Source organism: Meriones unguiculatus, chromosome 10 (genome assembly GCF_030254825.1).
Source record: "Meriones unguiculatus strain TT.TT164.6M chromosome 10, Bangor_MerUng_6.1, whole genome shotgun sequence".
NCBI lineage: Eukaryota > Metazoa > Chordata > Mammalia > Rodentia > Muridae > Meriones > Meriones unguiculatus.
In genome coordinates, this window is record NC_083358.1 from 12,333,539 (window position 1) to 12,341,022 (window position 7,484).

Below are 7,484 nucleotides of genomic sequence, written 5' to 3' on the forward strand. Positions count from 1 at the left end.
TGCAGAGGGAAGACACAAAAATTCACAGCTTGTAAGATCCCACTCTAGGAAATTCTCAGAGACGGAGTAAGAACAGATTGCCGAGTGGCTTTGGGTTTTCATGAAAGCCTTGGAAGTAGAACAGGTTTATGTCTTCACATTATAAATGTTCCAAATATCACCAAACTCTACACCTTAAAATACCAGTTTTACACTAGATGAATTTACATGTGGGTGTTTGGATATGGAATGGAAAAAAAAAAAAGAAAAGAAAGCAGTGGTTGTCAGAGCAGAGTACAGATTTGCACTTAGAGGCAGGGAAGTCTCTTAAATCTCTTTAATTAAGACAAAGAAGACAACAGCAAAGAGAGCCAGCAGTTCAACAGACAAATGGAGCTGTGAGCCCATCGCATCTCTGAACAGTCAGTGACCAGAGCGGCCGAGTTTTTAAAGTCAAGTTAACATGTTAAGCGTGCAAACAACACTGTCATTCTTTTGTTTGCGCTCTCTCCAACCCTCTCCATCAGTTGCCGAGCTTGGCACCCATCCTATTTTCTGCATGGCAGCTGTGCACAGTTGAATAGTAAATCAAACATCCTAAAAAACCCGTTGTTTTCACACAATGTCTGATTTCCCAGATATTTCATTTCTGGTTTCCTAGCCGATGCCCCTTACCTCGGGACAGGGGTGGCAGCCAACACATTCAGGTATAAGCTGTTGACTGCCCTACGTAGGGGGAGTTTGTGTGCCAGTGTTTTCAGGAGCAGAATAGACAGAGCAAATTTCAGGCTGATCTAGAATGCCCTTGGAAGCATTGTCAGCAAACGGTCTCTGACAGGAAGACATTAGATTGTTAGGAGTTTTGTGGGGACACATGTCACCAAGGTGAACCAGAAGTTTCCAATGCTCCCTACTACCTGGTTCTGTAAGCCATTCTGCTGAAAGTTTTTGCCAGCAGTCCTCAGAGTAGGCTGAATGAGTTCCAAAGCCACTGTCTGAAGGAGAGGGAGCACAGTTTTCCCCTGGAAAGAGATAGAATGATGCGAAAACATTATCTTGAAGGGGCATTGCTTCCTAAATGATCTTACACACACACACACACACACACACACACACACACACCTTTTGGGTAGCTTAATCTCCAACTCTGTCTTAGTCAGAATCACTTGGTCGGGACACTGTTGACACTGGACTCATTCTTTGTTGGGGTGAGTGGCAGCTGTAGATGAGGCTCAGAAAATAAGATGATTCATCCAGGTGATACAGTTCCTAAGCCCAGAACTGACTACATATTTATTCTCTCAAAACTTTGTTCTATCGCCCTCATATTGGACATTGGTGTGGACACTCCTAGCAAACTGGTATTTATTAATTATCTACAGGGTGCCAATACCCGGGGAGGAAGAATAAAGAAGCCATTGTCTTCTCACTGTGGAGGAGACAGAAATAAACATATGAACCAGAGTTAGTTAGCATTTATAACACTTCAGCAGCTATTCCATCCTGAGCTTGTTAGATGATCACAAATATTCCCGGAGTCTTGTAAGCTCTAGTAGCATTCTCCAGTTGTAACAGACAAAGGCACCCCCGACATTGCCAGAACACCCTCAGTTGGGAGTCCCTGGTGTAAGACTATGTTAGAAAAGTAGCTTTAAAATGGACTGGGATATTCTCAGAGAATGTAGAAGCCTTTCTAACCAGGGCTTATGTTCCAGGTGTGCCCTTTTTCTGATGGGGATTCACAGAGATGGGAATTCACCCTGGGCTCAGAGAAATCAAGCATGGGAGAGAAAAAAAGCAGCTTTGGGCAAATTGGATGAGATTATTTAATCAGTTGTTTATTGATAATGTCCTTTAAGTAGATGAAGTCTGTGCACTTAGAGTTCAGTGAATCTGAATCACTGTAGAGCTTCAGAACCTTGAATGGTGCTGGATGCAAAGTCCTAGACTAAAAGAATGCTTGTAATCCCAGCTCTGAGGAAGCAGGGACAGGACGATCCTTATGGTTCACTGGCCAACCAGTCTGGCCTAATTAGTGAGGCTCAGGCCAGAGAGACACTTTATCCTGAGGGATGACAGTGAACACTAACCTCTGGGCTCCACAAACAGACACTCCTGTGAATACACACACACAGAGAGAGAGAGAGAGAGTGAGAGAGAGAGAGGGGGGGGGGGAAATGGATTTATTCAAATGATCTTCTTAATGTAAACCCAATTGTTATCTTTGCTCCGTCCTACTTTTCCCTAGACTTCTTTTCTTTGGCTTTCTGGTATTTTCTCTCTTCCTAGCTATACCCAAACAATGTATTCTCATGCACAAAGATTAATACGACAACATTCCCATAGTTAGACATAATCATCACTCTTACCCACCACCACACGCAGGAAGACCCTTCTACAAAAGGACCAAGATCTGCTTTCCAAGAGGTAAAACCCACACTAAAATCAACCACAGGTCCCAGGGATACACACTGTAGCTGACTAGTTGGTTGACTAAGAGCCTACTGGTATTTGTTCATCTGTCCCAACTCGAGGTCTTGAGGTCTCCATGATTTCTGAATCTTGGCCAAGAAAGTGGGTGATCCTTCGTAATTGAAGGCCTGCACATTTGCAGTGAGAAATAACACTGAAAATCCACTCTCCGCTGTTCCCCCCCAAAGAAATGTTTTCTGCGGTTATGTAGCCTATAGCATTCTGTTTCTGAGTCTTGGCAAAGATGGTGTGAGTCTGCCCAAGTGGGCAGACATGCAGTTTCAGGGCTATTATTGTTTATGTACTCAGATAAATTTGATACTTGCTACATAAATTTGAGGGTATTTGGCCAAACACTTTACATGTTATACTACACCCCAAAGAATATAACTGTGTCTTTCCATGAGGAAGGATGATTGGGAAATGGCAAACCAGACAAATAAATAAATTATATGTATTTATTTTTCAACATGTTTTCCTGGACTAGAGGCCTTTCTCAGGTCACACATGCTTGAAAAGCTAAAGGGAAGAGTGGCTTTTTTGTATGATAGAATTAAACTTCTCTATTTCTCTCCCTCCTGGGTGGCAGCAAACACTTACCCAGCTTGTTACTCTTGGTGAACACAGATCATTCAGACCTAGCAGTTCCCGGCCTCATCTGTCATCATTCTCAGTCAAGACTTCCCCTTCTTTTCCCAAAGGCCACACTTGGGAGCTGTCAAAAATTAGGAAGTGTAGTCCTAAGAAGACACAGATGAAAATGCCAAGCCACATATGGACTGAAGAAAGGACCAGAACCTCATAAGCCCTTCATAGAGTATGGTGTCTGAGGTGGCAGCAAAGTTGAGAACCTTCCCAGAGGCTGGCTGACCCCTACGATTGGAAGACTGCCTAAGTTTAGGTTTACACAGGAAAGGCAGCCTGGAGTCATCTTCCCAGACTCCTCTGATCGTCTCAATATTTGAATGTTTAGTTGTATTATAGTTTGAATTCAAAATGTCTTCCATGAGACATTGTGTCCTTGAACATTCTATACCTGGCTGGTGTTGCTGCTTTGGAAAGCTGTGTATCATTGAAAAAATAAGACCTAAATAGAAGATCTTGGCAGCTCTTGTGGTTTGTACCCCAACCTGATTCCCTCCTGAACTCAGGCTTGCTAATCACAACCCACAATGTAACCAGCTGCTTCCTGCTCCCACTGTTACACATACCTTCCCCACTGTGCTAGACTGTCTTCTAAAACTGTGAGCCGACATAAGCCCCTTATGTTGTCCTTTCAGTATTTCTTCCACCTATTTTGTTCCAGTAAGAAAAGTAACTTATATAGTATGTGCCAGACTGCTCAAAACATTGTGTCAACTGTTTAACTTAGGGAAAAAAATGAACAAACTATTTAAATAAACAACTCAACTACCTACACAAGTTTCTAGGTTGCTAACCTGAAAGCTAACCTGAGTCTCCTTCAGCCAATCAGTTGAGTGCATTCTCCACTCCTTTTCCCTGTAAAAATGAAACCTTTAAGCCCCAGAAGAAAGGAACCAAAGAAGACAGTAGAAGATCAAAAGGCCTTCCTTACTCATGGATTGCAAGAACTGATCTTACAAAATGACCATTTGACCAAAAGTAATCTATAGAGTCAATACAGTCCTAATCCAAATGTCAGGGGCATTTTTCATCTCTGGAAGGACAGTGAGGAAGAACATAGCCTTAAACCTTAGATGGCCTGATGGCAAAATGAAAGAAAGGAAGGAAGGAAGGAAGGAAGGAAGGAAGGAAGGAAGGAAGGAAGGAAGGAAGGAAGGACAAAAGAAACAAAGAAAGAAAAAAATCAAAAAGAAAGGAAAAAAAAGATTTAAAAATGGCCAAATCCATTTTCAACAACAACAAAAAAAAATATTCTAGGACATTATTATTCTACCTGATTTCAAATTATACTACAGAACCATAATAATCAAAACAGCATGACACTGGCTCTTTTACTCAATTCTATTCTAGTCCTCAAGCTGTTTAGGATAAGACTTTGTCTAAGCTATTACAATAACCAATTAGCTTAGGGTTTCTACTTCCAAGTTAATTACCCACTGCCAAGGATGTTCCCTGAAGCATCCATCTAGATATGTTTTCCCGCCCAAATGCTCCCATATCTTCCCTGAACAGCAGACTGCTGAAACCTTTCATATTGAGGCCTCATCTTAACTAACTATGCACAGGCTTCCTGTTCCCACCCTCTCCCACCCATCAATTTCATGTATGCTTTATTGGTGTTGCACCAGCAGAGACCACTTTGACCTATTCATGCCACTGTATTTCTCACCCATGAATTGTTTGATAGCTTCCTCTACCCAGAGTGCCTTCTACCACATAGTGAAACTTTCTAGAAACTTCAGCTCTCTTTGGTCCGTGTCCTCACCCTTGCTAGGCATGAGTCAGCAGTCACAGACATAGTCTTAGCTTAGAGGTCAGAGGGTCCCCTGGGAGTTACACTGAGTGCATCTGCTGAAGAGTGGGCTTCAGGCTGGCATGATCTTCATAGGGTTTCCTTGCAAACCAGCATCTACAGGATGTGATTTAGAGCCCGCTTATCTAAAGTCAAAAAATTGACTTTCACCAATGTCCCTATAGGACCTGGAAGATGAAATCCAGGACCCCCACAGTGTCCCCTTACTATGTCAGCTTCACACTGGGTACTTGGGCTTGGATTTTGTACCAGCTTAAAAATGCCTTTGCATCTGCGCCATGCCTCTTTAAGACAAGAAATTCACAACCAGCTGTGGTATTTAGCTCTGCTTCATGGCTAGGACAAGTCTGAGACAACATTAATTTCCTGTTGTTACCCAGGCTTGCTACCTGGTACAAGGCAGTCTGTCAATAAATGTTGTTAATGGCTTGAATGGAATGAATCAGAGCGTAGACTGTCCATTCATCCTCAGCTTTGTCCCTTATCAACCAAGCCACCTAGATCCAAATTTTAAGACTCTGTTTCTCCATTTCTCCAAGCTCAGAACTAAGATAACAATCATGCCTACTCCTGTGCACAAAGAAAGGATGGATGAGTGGATGGATGGATGGATGGATGGATGGATGGATGGATGGATTCATGGATGGATGGGTGGATGAATGGGAAAGATGAGTGGGTAGGTAGATGAATATTCACATTGGTGAATTATCATACCAAGTTGTTTGCTGAAATAATTTTACAACATATCCAAGAGAGATGTACATTACTACCCTAAACCACCACCTATTCACACACTCAGTGAAGTGGACAAAAAAGTTGATTTTTTTTTTGAGTTGAGAAGCTCACAGCCATCCTCCAAGAAGTAGCCAAAACCACAGTCACTTCCTGCCCCAGGGCTGCTCTCAAGGCTCCCGTAGATCACCATGTACTCTTCCCCAGACAGAAAAAAGAAAAGAAGAAGAAAGAAGTAGGTAGAAAGGCAAAGGAGAGGGGAGGGCTGAAAAAAATACAAACAGACAGGAAAAGCCGAGTCCCGGCTCAGGACTTTTGCAAACCTTAACTGGTTCCCCTCCTCAGCTTTCCCAGAAGCAGCCTGCAGGCTTGAGGTTTTACCTCACTGAAGGTGGTACAGACAAGATCTCCAACTCCTTCCCCCTCACTCAGCTTTTAAAGTAATCTGTTATCTTGGTAGCACTTAGGCTCAAAGGCAGGTAGCTGGAGAAGCACACAGCGGAAAGAGCCCATCCTAAGGTTCCTGCCTCTAAACCACATCTCCAGAGCTCACCTCTCCCCCACCAGCATCTCTCACCTGTGGCTAAAAAGGCTCAACCAATCCCCTCCCCAAAGCCCTGATCCTCCTTTTCAGGAGGCTCTCTGTGGACCCCTGAGACTTCAGCCCCTCCCTGGCACATCATATCAGCTGAGCCATCTCCCCCGCGCATTCTGACACACAGCTGCGAGTGACAAGGCCTGCAGTGTTGATAGATGAAACTTTGGATAAGATTGCATGGTTTTGAATATCTTGATGACATATTTGTATGAAAAGTCTTTTAGAGGAGGGCCTAATATAAATGCACGGAAACGCTTCTAATGATGAGCATTTGTCTGCAGACTTGTTGGAGAAATTAGTATTCATGTGTCTCGGATGTCATTTGCATTTGTATGTGGGGACCAACTTTTGAATAATCATTTCTTCCAGCCCAGAAGAGTTAACCATTTATTCTGAACACGGTGCTGCATGCTTTCCTAACCAGGCGATCTGCACAGCTTTGCGATGTCCAGAAATGGGCAGCAATACTCTCGGCTTTGATCCCACCACCCCAGCTCTGCTGGGGCTTCCTCTGTAGTCCTCAGAAGAAGCCAGCTGCTCTGACAAATGGTGCTTACTTGGTGCTCCTCCTCCCTAGCCTCATGCAGCTAACTAGAACATGCCTTTTGATCCTGTCCACTTCAGTTCCTGCTCCTCACACCAGCCCACTCAGGATGAAGGTCTGAGACAACCCCGGTTAAACATACACTCAGAATTCTTTCCATAAAGACACAAAGTCCATCACAAATAACACTCATAGGAAGCGCTGGCATGTGGAAGCAGTAGGCATCTTATCCCTGCCAATGTCTCCAAAACGTCCTAAGGTTTCTAAAAGGTTGAACTCTAGTACAACTAGCCTAGTCCAAGCTCAGGGAGACAGAGGAATAAAGTACTGATATAGAACCACAGAGTTAGGCTCTAACACAGCTCCTCTGTCCCGTAGTGTCCTGAAAGAAAGTTTGCCTCTCCAGACAGCCATGCCTCATCTGTAATTTGAGGAGGAGACAATTTCTCCAATGGCGAGAAACCCCAGCATTATCCTCAGATGTTCCAGCACCTTCCAGCGTGTCCCAGTGACCTACCAACGCTCCTGAATATGCATCTGTGGATAGCAAAGGCTGGTGGGCTGCCTGCCCTCAGGGTCTGAGACTTCTGGAGGTTTGTGGAGGGAGAAGACTTGTTCAGTATTGGGTAGGTGGGTAGGTTCTGCAATTTCTTCACTCGTGATCACCAAGATTACCATAAGTGTCTGTACATCTCCTCTGG